Here is a 13848-nt window from a genome sequence, read left to right as displayed (position 1 = left end):
AAAAATTGCAACCCTGCACGAGATGCCGACCAGAACAAGTAAAATCTATCTTGAGTAATTTTTCTTCTTACGCATTCCATCAAAAGTTTAGAATCCCCGAAATTATCATGTAGTTTTGTCAACGTAAAGACAAAAATTGGATCATTCAAGAATTCCACGATTAAAAGACGATGGATGTGAGAAATTTCATCATGAAACGAAACGCCTACCGAAAAGACAGAAAAGAGTGAAAAAGCCGAATCAAGTTGAGGAGAAATGAGAATAAGCGATAACCGGGCATTTTCACTCCACTGTGCGACGCCGCAACAGCCCAGCAAGTTACAAACTGTTCGTGTGCCTCATCATACGCGGGCCAATCAGCAGTGAGCACTGGACGCTTTTGCACACCACCCCAAGCGACTAGCCGCTAGCGTCAGGCGTCAATTTCTTCGCAGTTTCGTTCCGGCCGCAGACCCGTTGTCTCATTGCGTATTCTCTCGCACCGAATCCGAGTTCTTGATTAATATGTGACATTCTTCTTGATTCTTGTGTTCTGTGTTTGATTAAATTGAACGCAGTATGTAATTAATCCCTATTTCAATCGGGTTTCGTCGTTACTTCGTGTTTATTTGCCCCGGTTTTCGGATTTATGCGAGTTCTGTCCGCGTCGTCGATGCACTAGTGACCGCGTGCGGGTAGTGATGATCGTGCCTTCGTGTTTCCTTGAAAACTTTCGGTTTCGATTCCGCAGTGTGTTTTCGAGTGTTGCCCTCATTGTGAAGACGATGTTGGTGAAAACGATGTTTGTTCCTGTACTTGCTTCTAGAAGGATTTGGTTTTGGGCCTGGATTCAGGTTTGATTTATTGCACGCATCCTCTACAGTATATTTTAGATTCTGCTCAAATTCGGTGTCGTTCATCGCTAAATTGTATCAGCTCTACTCATTTTGTGTCTCACTTTCCTTGTCTTTCCCAACCTAGGTATCTGATTTTCGTTCCATCTCCCTCACATTGTGTATTCTTTTTACTCTTAGTTACCTTGTGAAGAGCAGGCTCACAATAATTTGCTGTTGTGTTGCTACCCATGCATTTTAAATCCCGGTAGATCTTCACTCACAGTTGGACTGCATTTTGCAATTTGGAACTATACATTTTGGCTCTTCTGGAAAAACATGTATGTGCATAGGGAAACTAATGTCACATACTTACGTTGTTTTTAAACTGGGCTAGAATTTATACTTCCAAATTGCAAAATGTAGTCCAGCAGTTGTTATCCCTTTTATCCAGATTGGATGAGTGTCTTGTACGGGCCATGGTACACTGTACCTAGTTACTGAGATAATCATTCCTAGAAGTTGAATTCAAACATACTTCAATGGTGCTGTGAAATAGTCTATCTCATCTAAGTTCTAAATATTAGCAGGCACCTCTTTTTCCCCCATCTGTATGAGCAGCTCAGTAGATCTCTGCTCAACCGAAAAATCAGTTTGACGTACCTAGAGCATGGAAGCTTCTGTGAAAGCAAGAGACAGTTTTTATTACATGTTTGAACCCTTCGGAACTAGGCCATGTCAGCTTCCACCAGGGCAACTAAACATAGCGTCTGTTTCAGTCCCTTAGCATATAATCTACCCATCGGAAAAGTTTCCATTCATAACTCAATTATTTTTATTGCTGCTCAATTTTCTGCAGCGGCTGTTTTTCCTATTTGTAAGACCAAAGCCTCTATCATCCGATTCATTCATTTAATTCTTGGTGCTCGAGCCCCTTCCTCACCTACCTTACCTACTTTTAGGGATTATTGGGAGTCAATATGGTTTCGTATGTTTCTTAATCTGAGGAAGTTTAAAGTAGATTTTTCAGGAAATTGTGTATAAAATCCCAACGTCCCTTAAATTATTTTAGGACAAACAATTTTTTAGTCTAATGAGGTTTTTTCTTCACCCTGGAATGGTGCTAAGTTTGCCTTCTCTAAAATTAATGTTTGATAAAATCTGCCCTATCCAGAGCGATAATGTCAGGGAAATTTACGATACCCCATATTGGACACATGCGGAAATTACTCTGAGAAAATTATCTTCCATACATAGGCGTAGCTTTTAGGAATCTGAGTGGGTCTGCCTCTGTCCCCCCTTCCTCCCAATTTCGAACCTGTGAACTACTTAGCACACAGCTTGAAGCTGGTGTATCTTGTTGTTTCATTGCTGTGTATGTCAGGAGAGTAAAGACTGTTCGAGATAGTTTTTAAGGATCAATGATAGAGTTAATCAGCATGTTTTTGTACGTGGCCATTTGCGTGAGAGAAGCCGTAAAATGCATTATCTAAGAAAGCTAAATGTTACAAGATTTTCCGGGAAAGAGCTCCGGAATTTCTCCCGTACTGGGAGGACGTAAACACTCAGATAAGAAGAGGTCCAGGCTACTCCCCAGTTTCTTTCAGCTACGCCTGTGTACTTTTCCCAGGAAGATTCCAAATATTTGAGACGAGTGAGACAAAGATGTCTGGGGAATCATTTCAGGCAAATCGGGGGGGGGGGGGGTGCTTTTCGGAGGGCGCAACTTCTGCCGCTAAAAAAAAAAAATTCCGATAAATTCTATCATGAAAATTGTCCTTCCAGAAGGTTAACTTCCAATTTTAGAGAGTCTATCAATACCCACTCGTCCTGAGAGAAAAACGCTCCCGTAAATCGTAGGTTCTGGGTAAATTTTTTTTAAAACCAAATTAAAATAATTTCAGGGCATCAAGCTCAGAGATGTCGCTCCGAATCCGTTTTTGTTTTAATCCTTAACTAAACTTGGGTTGCTAGAAAGGACCTCAACTAAATGAAAAAACGATTCCAAAAATTACAGCATTCCATACCAAAGGAGGAAACTTCACAGAATATTCACCATGTTTCCCCCGAATGCATAACTTGCTCCTTTCATTTCATTATCATTCATGAAGAAGTTGAGATCAGGTCCGAATTTCCGTGGTGAATTTTCGGTCAGGTGTTCGGAAAAAGTGGAAAGGGGATAAAAACAGGCGGGAAGGGAAGAGGGGAAAACCAACGCAACGTTCAGCCCACCCCGAGTCCGACTCGACCCGATCCCACCGGATGCTGAGTCTCGCAGACTTAACAAACCTTTCTAGGAATTCTTTCGGGTTCGGCAGATTTCAGCCGGCAGACCCCACACTTTCGCTTCGAAGTCTTGTCTTTCGCTCGCCGTATGCCGATAATCGTTGATTCCCCTCTCAGCCATCCATCCAGTCTCTTCTGAGTTACATAATCCAACCGAATCTTCAGATCTTTCAGATTTTGACTTGTGCTCACTTTCAGGCCCCTTCCATTGTCTCCGTCCGGAGGCGACCACCCATGATAACATGAGTTGGTTGAAAATGTCTCTCAACTCTCCCTCCCCGCTTCCCACTCCTCCTCTTTCCTATTTTTATTCAACTGTGAAAAGTAATCATTCCGATTTTTAGGTGGTTCTCAGCGCTTAGGAAAACAAACAGTTTATCGATCTACCAACTGATAATTTATTGTTTTAATTTTATCGCTGAAAGTGTTCGATATACCTACAACACTACGGTCGTAGCACTTACCTACTGTAAATTGTTGTTTTAGTAGGTAGCTAGTGACAGTGTTCGAAACTCACAGGCCGCCAAACGGGCCTAAGAAATCGGCCATGGTGCCTAAAAAATGAAGGCTCTGTGCCAATGTGGCCTCTAAACAACCCCCCCCCCCCCCCCCTCAAGAAAAAATCCTAATTTTTCTGTCAGCTGATTTTTCGAAATTTTGACGCACGGCACCGGATTAAGTTCGCGAAAATCAATACTTTCTTCAATAGGCAGTCGCATGAAGAAAAAGAAAACAAAATTGTTGGAATTGAAAAAACCAAGAACTTTCAGTTTACTTAGCAAGTAAACGCATTTTCTATTATTCACAATTTCATTCTTAGAGTTCTTCTCTTCCCTAAGTTACTGCTACTAGTTCTGTAGCTAGAAAAATCTTGCGTCTAAATTATCACTAAATGCGCCCCGAGATGTAGGCAAAAAGTCAATTTGACTCCTCAAAATTCTTCAATGGCCCGTAAAAATCGAGCCTGATTAGCCATGTGGCTCCTGAAACTCAAAGGTGAGTTTCGAACATTGGCAGTGATATGGATTAAAATGAATTTTTTAACTCGCATTAAAGTAAATGTATTTGTTTAAGGTTGTCAAAGCTTTTCGGCCTTAGCCATCGTTAGAACTCTACAGAGAAAAATAATGCAAATCATTTTTCTCTGTTAAGTCTTGACAATGGATAAGGCCGAAAAGCTTCAACAATCTTCCATAATACATTTATTTTAATGTGAGTTAAAAACTTCACTTTATCTCACAGCACTAGCTACCTAATAGAAAAACAATAATAATTTATGGATGTAGTTAGGGCATTTTTTACTTACTTTAAAAGTCTCTGAGCGTCACTTAACAATGCCGTAGGTATGTCAGGTACCTATTTGTAAATCAAATCTGATCAAGCAAAACTCATCTGATATGATCAGACACGTGGCAAGTTCTACTGGAATTTTATGGAGATATCCTGGTGAAATAGGTCTGACAACCGTAAGCAGACTTTGATTCCATGTAATCCAAGATTATTTCAAATGCCTTTATGGTGACTTAACTTCTTCGTTTTGTAGGACTCAATAGCTTTTCTCCTCTCCCTTATACGTAGCTCCTCTTTGTTCACACCCAATTCCACTATTTTCTCCTTGCAGGCAGATTAAATCATGAAATGAGTTCCTTCTTTTTGAAATTTTCACTTCCTCAGCCCCGTAAAATTCAGGGCACCCACACGGAGAGAAAAACTTCGTGCGTGGGACCTGAAGTTGAGGCCGAATGGATTTCTTAAGTTTTCGGATCGCGCATCCGAAAACTTGTAGTCCAGCTGCCGAATTTCGGGTCAAACATCTGAAGTACTCCGATGAGTATATGCTGAAGTGCTTCAGATGTTTGATATCCGATATCCGGCAGCTGAACTTCAATTTTTCGGATGCGTGATCCGAAAACTTCAAAGATTTAAATGACCTCAACTTCGGGTAGCACGCACGAAGTTTTTTTCTCTGTGTAGGTAGGTAACAAAATTCACCCTCAGTAGCCACCTTCAGTTTTTTCCCTTTCCCTAGGCAGTGAAATCAAATGTTAAAATAAATATTTCTTAATTTATTTATTTTATTAAATTGTGTTCGCGCTCTTTGCTTTATTCAATTTCTTTGAATCTATTTAATTTGTCTTATTTTATTGCATGTGTTTTATTTTATTTCACTTGTTTTATATTTTATTTCAAAGTTCTTTGATCCTGTTAAATCTGCAGCCTGATCGTTGAAATTTTGTGTTTGTCGCGGGTGGACATGGATGACGTAGGTTAAATGGCGAATGGTGATTGGTCGGCTATGTCTTATCGCTGCTTTGTCGTGCTTTGTCGATTGAAATGGACGACAAACTGTTGGGAACTCAAGAGGTGCCTTAGGTTTGTCATCCATTCCAATCGACAAAGCACGAAAAAGAAGCGATGTGACATAGCCGACCAATCACGCTTCGCCATTTTACCTATGCCATCCATGTACACCCGACAAACACAAAATTCCCAGAATCAGGCAGCTTCTTTTGTTGGGAAAAAAAAAAAAAAAAAAAAAAAAAAAATTAGGCTGCTGGAGTGAGTGAATGATTATACCTCCTGTTGTCGTAGAGGGGAGGAGGGAGGCATGTGCAGGTGTAGGAGGAAGCATGTGCAGGTGTAGAAGGGAGGCATGTGCAGGTGTAGGAGGTGGGGATGTGTTGGTCGGGTAGGGGGGGGATGTGTAGGTGGGGGCAGTGGGCATGTGTATAGGACTAGTGTAGGTGTCGGAAGGGGGAATGTGTAGGTCGGGTAGGGGGAGGGGGGCAGGTTCAGGTGGAGGAAAGGGGGATGTGTAGGTGGAGGAGAGGGCATGTGTAGGTGGAGGAAGGAGGGATATGTAGATGGTAGAAGGGGATGTGTAGGTGCAGGAAGGAGGGATGTGTAGGTGGGGTAAGGAGGAGGAGGGTATGTGTAGCTGAGGGTAGGGGGCATGTGTAGGTGTAGGAAGGGGGCTGTGTAGGACTGTAGGTGGGGTAGGGGAGGAGGGCATTTGTAGGTGGGGTGGGGGAGGGGGGATGTGTAGGTAGGGAACTGGGACTGTTGGTGCGGTCACATGGTTTGTTCGATGGTCGGACGGGCAGTCGGTCTAGCAGTCTGTCGGTGGTTCTTTCTTCGGAAAAAGCCTCCGAGAGATCGTTCGATCTACTGTCCATCTGATTGCCGGACAAACCGTGAGACCCCACCTTTACATTTAGGCTCTCGTTACACCATCAAGTTACGATGGAACTACCATCTTTGTGGGGTCAGCGATGACTTCATGTGGATGGTAGTGTATTCGCAACTTGCTGCCGTAACGAGAGCTCTGGGGCCATTTTGTTTTCAGTTTGCTCATCCACCTTGGCCGTCCTGCTGGCCGGAGTGCACCGTCTGCGGAATCATCTCCCGCCGATCCCTGGCCTGCGGTTGTCGCGCTGTGCGCCGTGACCGTGATTTGCACGTCGCGGCATAAAGGCTCCGGTTCCGTTGCTGGACCCGGGTCCTGCAATGGAACTAGAGCTGAACGGAACTTTTTCGGGGCCGATGACACACCTCTCACCCTTTATTAAGGCACCATTTTCTAAAGTGGCGTGGCGTGAATTGCGATGTATCGATTGTCATGCCATTTAAACCTATGGTAAAGAATCGATTATTAAGGTGTTCGCTGCGAACACCCTGTTCATCGATCCTTTTCCATAGGTTTAAATGGCAGCTCAATCGATGTATCGCAAAGCAAGCCACGCCACTGATTTTCTAGTTCTCGGTAATTCCCGAGAACTCTATTTCTATGCAATTCCTGCATCCGACTTGCGTGCCGCGATCGGAAAATTTCGGTGCGCCCTTGAGAAAAAAAGAGACGACTCACTTGCGTCTCACTGTACAATTGAATTTTGACTTATATTTATTAAATTGCAATACTCGTATTTTCTAGTGCCCAAACCAATTTATTACTTAAGCAGAATAAGGAAATTCTCACCGAGGAGCTTTTCAATTTAAGACAATTGAATATGTACGTTAAGCTACATGGTTAACAGAAAGTTCCCCCATTCAGCTTTGCTTGTTGTTAAGAAAGAAATATGTAAGAACCTAATTGTCCCCTCTGTTCTGACCTTGAAAAATGAATCGGAAAAGACTAGAGGGCGAAGTTATATATCTTCACTTCGTCATCGATTGATATCTTCACCAGGATTTGGTGCCGAAAAGGAGGCCGTGGAAGGAATCCCCAACTTAGTAAAGAGTAGTATAAATACATTCTAACAATTGAAGATCGATCGCGATTGCGAGGTATGAGTTCAACTCCCTTTGCCTCGAAGTAATCTCTTGAAAATAAAAACAATTAACTTATTGTGAGGCTGAGCTTTTACAAGATAGGAGATGCTCACGATAAATCAAAGTAAACCCACAGTGTGACGTTTCCGGTTCGCGGCCGCTTTAATTTTCCTTCTTTTTAGCTGGAGACCTACATGAAGCTCTGTCTTCATCGAAATTGACCGCGGCACGCAAGTCGGATGCAGCCCTCATTAAACTACTACTACTTCTACTACTACTTCTCTACTTATCTACTTATCTACTTATTTGAAGTTGCGAATTTTGCGTGTCATTAATTCATTATTAGATATCATTACTTCAAGAGAAGTAGTCCAAAATGAATAGATGTACACTGAACAGAAAATAAAACCGTAAGCGTGTGTAAAAGCAGGACTTTTCTCCTATCAATGCTACTTCACTCTTTGAGGGCCGCCGGGGGGGGGGGGGGGGGGGGAGCAAACGGGACCTGAGTCCCAGGGTCCGAGTTCATCGGGGTCGAAGTGGCTCAAAAATGTTAGAGGTACTTCCCAAAGGAATTTGTTAATCCGTCTTGAGACCTGACGAGTTAGCACAATTTTTGCGTTTTATCAAAGTAGTTTAGGGGCCTCTCTCGCAGTATTACGGACTCCTCCGGTTCATCTCTTTTCTTAAATTTTGTTAAAAGTGCTTGGCAATGAAAGATATTCAAAAGGCTTGAAATTTGCATCGAGCAAGCTCAAAATTGCATCACCAGTATCTTCAATCCTCCCCTATCAGACCCCTAAGAGGCCCTTCACTTTAATTTCTTCCGGCGCCATATTGTGTTTAGACGGCCCCGCTTTTATCACTTTCTCTTACTAGGTACTTTTCTTTTATCGAAACTTGCGCACACCAAACTCGCGGGATATTTGGTTCACGAGTAGTCGGAAATGAATGAGGTACAACAGCAGAGCTACAATAATTTCTGATTTTGCATAATCTTTTCAGTTGACCGAGACCTTCTTCGTGAGATCCATTGTCCCGAACCCCAGCTCAAATTAATTGTTTTGTTACGCCACTTTTCTCGGCCCTATTAAACATGCAGTTGATATTTTTTTTGCCTCTTGTACTGTTCACGGAAAAATATCTCTGAACTAATTTTTAGTAGCAAATATTATATGCTCTAGTTAGGAGGTTTACATATGTAAGGATGATTTTTTGGTCAATCCAATTTTCGTAAAAACAGCGCAATAGAAAAATTTACATGAACTTATTGTTAGAATCAAATTACTTGCACTTAAAGGTGACATATTTCCAATTGTTATGCGGAATCCTCAAGGCAAAGCGGTTCCAATTTTTCCGTAAAAGTGAACTTAAGTAATAAATTAATCAGTTAAAATCGTGTTAAAATTGATTTGAGAGATCATAGCTTACTTGAAACTTTTCCCCGATGATTTTGAGGGTATTGTAGCAAAGACTATAAACATTTTGAGTAAGGAATCATTGTAGCAAACCAATATGCGTCCTGATGCTTAATGGACGTCCATACCCCGGACTTGAATACGAGTCTAAAAAGGCTAAAAGTTGAATACCTATAGGTTTTAAATTATTGAGCTAAAACATCATGAAGCTCACAAATTTTCAGCATTGCTATCGGACTTTGTATTTGAAAAAGAGGATTTAAGTGTAGTACCCAAAAATACAGCACAAAACCCGAGTTCATGCAATGCATCATATTACAATAGCATCGTTCTCCAACGAACGTCAGAGCCTGTTTTTCATTTCAGTTTTTTCCATCATTAGAACAATTTCTGCGTGAGCCGAGTAAAAGGAAATCGATATCCATACGCATTTCTGACCGCAATAACATATCATTCAAGGTCGCCTATAGGATAGGGATGGGACCGTTTCATTTTGTTGAAAAAAGAGAAGAGAAGAGTTCTTATCTTCGATCACCGTGATACTTCTGCTTTCGATTCGCTTTCGTTGTTACATCATCTTACTTAAGTCATGATATGGAATGGGTTCGAGATGTTTTAATGTATTAGTGCTAGTAAAATGATTTACGTTATCATTTTATCAAGAAGACTGAGTTACCAAGGTAGCAAATCACCATTTTTCTTCCTTCTAAAATCCCTTTATTTTAGTCTTCGACATTTTCTGGTAATTTTTCGACTTGCTAGCAGTTATTGGTTTCAGCTCCTTTTAACTTTAGGTCACGCGTCGTCACGCGTTAGTCGCAGGCATCCGGTAATCGCCGGCAATTTGCTAGAGTGGTCTATGTTCCGTGTCGACGGATCGCAAGGTTTTATCGGTTATCGTCTCTAGAGGCACGATCTCGGCTTTAGAGCGCCTTTATTTGAGGATGATACACTAAGCTTCGTCAAGCAGTTAGTTTAGTTGCCTATCCAGCCTAAATCCTGCCAAGGTCACATATTTCTCAGCTCGCTCACTGGAGGTTGAAACCAGCATGTTCTGACGATGGAAAATAGTCTATTTCCATTGGTATTAAGAGTCAAAATTATCACTCGCCTCTTGTTTCTGCTTTATTTAATGTCATGCGTTTCCTGTGATCACCAATAGCTCGCAAAATTTCCGGCGATCGATAGTTAATGCGACTTTAATTTTCCCACGCTACTATGAAAACTTTCGTGCCTTTCGTGTTGGTGTTTTTTTCGAATATTATGCGATGTGAAGCAAGAGTTGTATCTCTAACTTCTCTCGGTGTAGTTCCCTTAAGGTCAAATTAGCAATTTTACGTCCTCAATCCCAAAAAATCGCATCATGAAACTCTGAAATTCGCGAAGCTCCTTTGTGTTCGGCAAGCACATTAGTGACGGTAGTATCAAGTTAGAATTAAAATAGCTAAACTTTCCGCGTCGAATTCTTCAAGGAAAGCCATCCTTAATTTTGGATCAGGTTTTCAAGTCAACGAATCTAAGTAAATATAGATCGGTTATAGATGCGGCAGGTTTTGTGTTTTTTTGTTGATGCTCTTATTTTAAATCTGAAAAATTTTGAAACCAAAACATTCACCCCCCCCCCCCTTCTTTCTCATTCTCTTGATGAGTTTCTATATTTCAGAAAGCATGGTTGCTCCAATGTCTGTTAGGATCCACTCGGTGCCAGTAGATAGCTTTCATAAAATTGATGCCTCACCGTTAAAAAGTTTGTCCTAGTAGCCTCCTGTTTTCTCACAGATTCTGCGAGATTTTTTGTAGTTGCTTCCGTCAAAATTTGTTTTACAATTATTTTTACTGGGTAAAATATCAGAATCTTGTCCAAATCAATGCCAAAATTCTAGAAAAGCTCAAGGAAAAATGAGTAGCTGCTCCGTATTCAACATTGATACAATTATTAAAGTACACATTTTGGTTGGAAAAGTCTGGACGTTTGAAAATAATTTTAAATTTAGGTCGAGTTTTTTTCCCTTTTTTTTCTAATGATGTACCTATTTAATAATTCATATTATAATATAATGAATGACATTACGGTTTTGAAGCCTGTTAATTTTGACTTAAAAGTTCTGTATTTTTATTCCAACGTGGCAGGCCTAACAGTGATTCTTGATTTAGACGCCTAATCTTCTTTGCTAAGTTTTTACTTAGTGAATATTGCTTACTTCAGCTGTACTTATACTCAAACGCGGTTGTTGAAATATCGAAGAGAATATACAGGAGATACAGCAGGGAAGTAAGCAAATTGAAACGTTTAAACGTCTTTCTTATGGTGATGATGAATTTCTCTCAACAGTGACATTACTGAAACTAAATGTGTATATAATTTTAATATGCGTGTAGTGATAGGAATGTTTGATTTGAATGGCATTATCTGTGAAATCTTGCCAAAAAAACAGTTTCCTCTACTCGGAAATGAGTGCTTTAATGTTGCACCCTTAGTTTAGTACTGCATTGTTTTATTCACTTGTTTTCGCACTCAGGACGAAGGTTTGATAATTGAACATTCTACACTGGAAAAAAAACACATTGGATCTAGAGTCCTGACTCTTGAATACATTGACAAGAAAAAATACTCTTAATTCAATCAGATTTATGCTTAAATCAAAGGGAAATCCGCTCAAATTAAACGGCTTGGTTCTTGATTTAAGCAAAAATCCGATTGAATCAAGAGGATTTTTTCTTGTCGATGTTCTTAAGAGTCTGGACGTTAGATCCAATGTGTTTTTTTTCCAGTGTAATCTTAAGTTAATTTTTCCTGTCCACAGTGTTTAAGGGGTTATTCCATGCAGTTTTAATCAAATTTTATGTATATTTGTTCGACCATAGCTTAATTTAGTTTTCTTTTTTCTGGTTAAAAATTAAATTTTTCCAGCATTTTGGTGAACTTAGTTGCAACATGGCACAGCAAATTAAAATTTTATCATTTATTAAGACAAAATGTATGAAAGAATGTTTTCGAGTCCAGATGAGCTAGGGACATGGATTCTTCTTAATATGAGTGAAATTTCTTCCTGTATTATTCGAAAAAGAGAATCTTTGGATCATTCGTAAAATAACCACAGGTTTCTAGCTTAAAAAGAGCTCGAGATCTTTCTATCAAGAATTTGAAAGAAAATTCAAGATTGACTAAGGAAGAAAATGTAGGCCTGATTCTTGATAATCAGCAGTACCGACGTATTTTTCATGGGACCTCTAATCACGATAAGAAAGACTGGTAATAATGGCATTGTCCTTGAAAGCATCTCTATATACATTCAGCAAAAATATCAAGTAAGAAAAAGAGTAAAAAAACAGTAATGTTAGTATCAAATTTATCGTAGCTCAAATTAAGTACCCCCTTAGTACAAATTGCCTAACCGTCAGGGGCTGTCGACGGATATCCATTGCGTTTCGAGCGAATCACTGATATCACCGTGAAGAGTTATTTTCTTAGAAACTGAGGTACCTAGATATTTGAAGTAGTTAAAAAGCCTGGACGCACCCTTTGACTGACATAGATCATCATTCTTAAAGGCATTCAAATAGACGCAATATGTTTTGATTATTAGGAGCCATTATCTCTAGATCATTCATGAAGGTCCTTTATATAGAAAGGGGAACCAACAACTTTTTTGTTATTCTTGTGCCAAAATTAGCAATTCATTTTTGCAAAACTAATTCCAATTTGTGTGCCGCTCGTGGCTTTGAAGAGTATAAATGCCTATTGCTGGCAGGGGCTGTCTGCAGCTTTATTATCCTGCCGTGTTAAGGAAAAACTCCGTTTAAGCCCTTGGACACCCCCACATTTCCTCCGACAAAATACCACTTTTCAAGGAAACTTGTGGATATTCCCCAAAATTCATCAGGCAATTTCACTCGCAATTTAATTCTCTGAATCTGAACATTTCAAAGATTTGATTTGATTTGATGTATCTCCTTAAGAATTCATGTTTAAGAAGCGAAGATTTGCCGAACTCCGGGTATCCAATACGGCGTTTTCCATTATCACGGCAGGCTTGAACTGGTACATAAATAAGTACTGATCTTTTCGCGGTCTGTGGGTTTCATGCCAATCATCCATATCGTCACAACTTCTCCAGCCCTTTTTCTCGTCTCTTCACGTGCATCTGCGGGAGTTTCAACTGGATTTCGTTTCAACCAAACCCTGAGTTTCATTCAAGCGGAGCAACTTTATTTAAATCTTACGGCGTTTTCGTGTTCTGTCCGGAGCCATGTTTGAAGTGTGTTAACGATGTTGCAGGCGCCCCAAATGGTCCATGCTGACTTGACTGTGTTGGTGTTGTGCGCAACTATTCAAAATCACGGCATCAGGTCGACATTCGGAGACGAGTTCCTGACTTCATCTCGAGAATGTCTCTGTTTCAACAAAATCGCTGATCATGCATCTCCGAGGCATTCGAAGTCTGAAGCTCAGTTGTTATCTCTGATACTGTGTTGCAGCACTCGATATTCGCTGAGCCACACAACGCAGAGATCTCGTTTTCGGCGCCAGATTTATGTTGTTGATTTGGAGGCCTCTTGTTTATTCATCCCTCGTCGATACAGGCAACGTCCGTGACAGGACATCTTGCAATACGGTCGGCGTTACCGTGCGTTTGTCATATAAACAACTGAAGTACACATTATTTATCAACTTGGTGACCTGAAGAATGCGACAGCGAATTTTTATCCGAAGACCTCTCGGCCTTAGTTTTCAACCGTCTTTCCTAACATGGGCTACAGTAGCGACTAGAGAAGCATGGGCCGTTGATCAAATCAACACCGTGCGATGAAATGAAATCAGCGCTCTTTTTCCCTGATAATGAACATACGTCGCTGACTTCGTTGAAAAATTTTACTGACGCCACAATTTCATCGTTTGGAGAAAACACTCCTCGCACCCACAATCGCACGTCCATGGATCATGGAAGCTGTTTTTTTCTCTCTCTTTCTCGACGATTTCTAGAAGTGATGAACTTTTGGAAAAGGACCTCCAGACCAGCCTCTCCCCGTTGACAGGCATGCTGGTCCCTTAATTGAAGCAG

The 13848-nt window shown here is 40.7% G+C and overlaps 1 long non-coding RNA gene across 3 annotated transcripts in view; it reads left to right on the top strand.

Annotated features, from left to right (window-relative positions):
* The first annotated feature begins 277 nt into the window (after positions 1–277).
* Positions 278–13848, top strand: part of LOC140225009 (uncharacterized) — a 30421-nt gene continuing 16850 nt past the window's right edge. For 2 of the 3 annotated variants that reach the window (XR_011900212.1, XR_011900211.1), the window contains exon 1: positions 278–833. This is a non-coding gene — a long non-coding RNA (uncharacterized lncRNA). The remainder of the gene's footprint in view (positions 834–13848) is intronic. The other variant, XR_011900210.1, reaches the window with a different exon arrangement.

This window comes from Bemisia tabaci, chromosome 1 (genome assembly GCF_918797505.1).
Source record: "Bemisia tabaci chromosome 1, PGI_BMITA_v3".
NCBI classification, from domain to species: domain Eukaryota; kingdom Metazoa; phylum Arthropoda; class Insecta; order Hemiptera; family Aleyrodidae; genus Bemisia; species Bemisia tabaci.
This window is presented reverse-complemented; position numbering and strand designations above follow the sequence as displayed.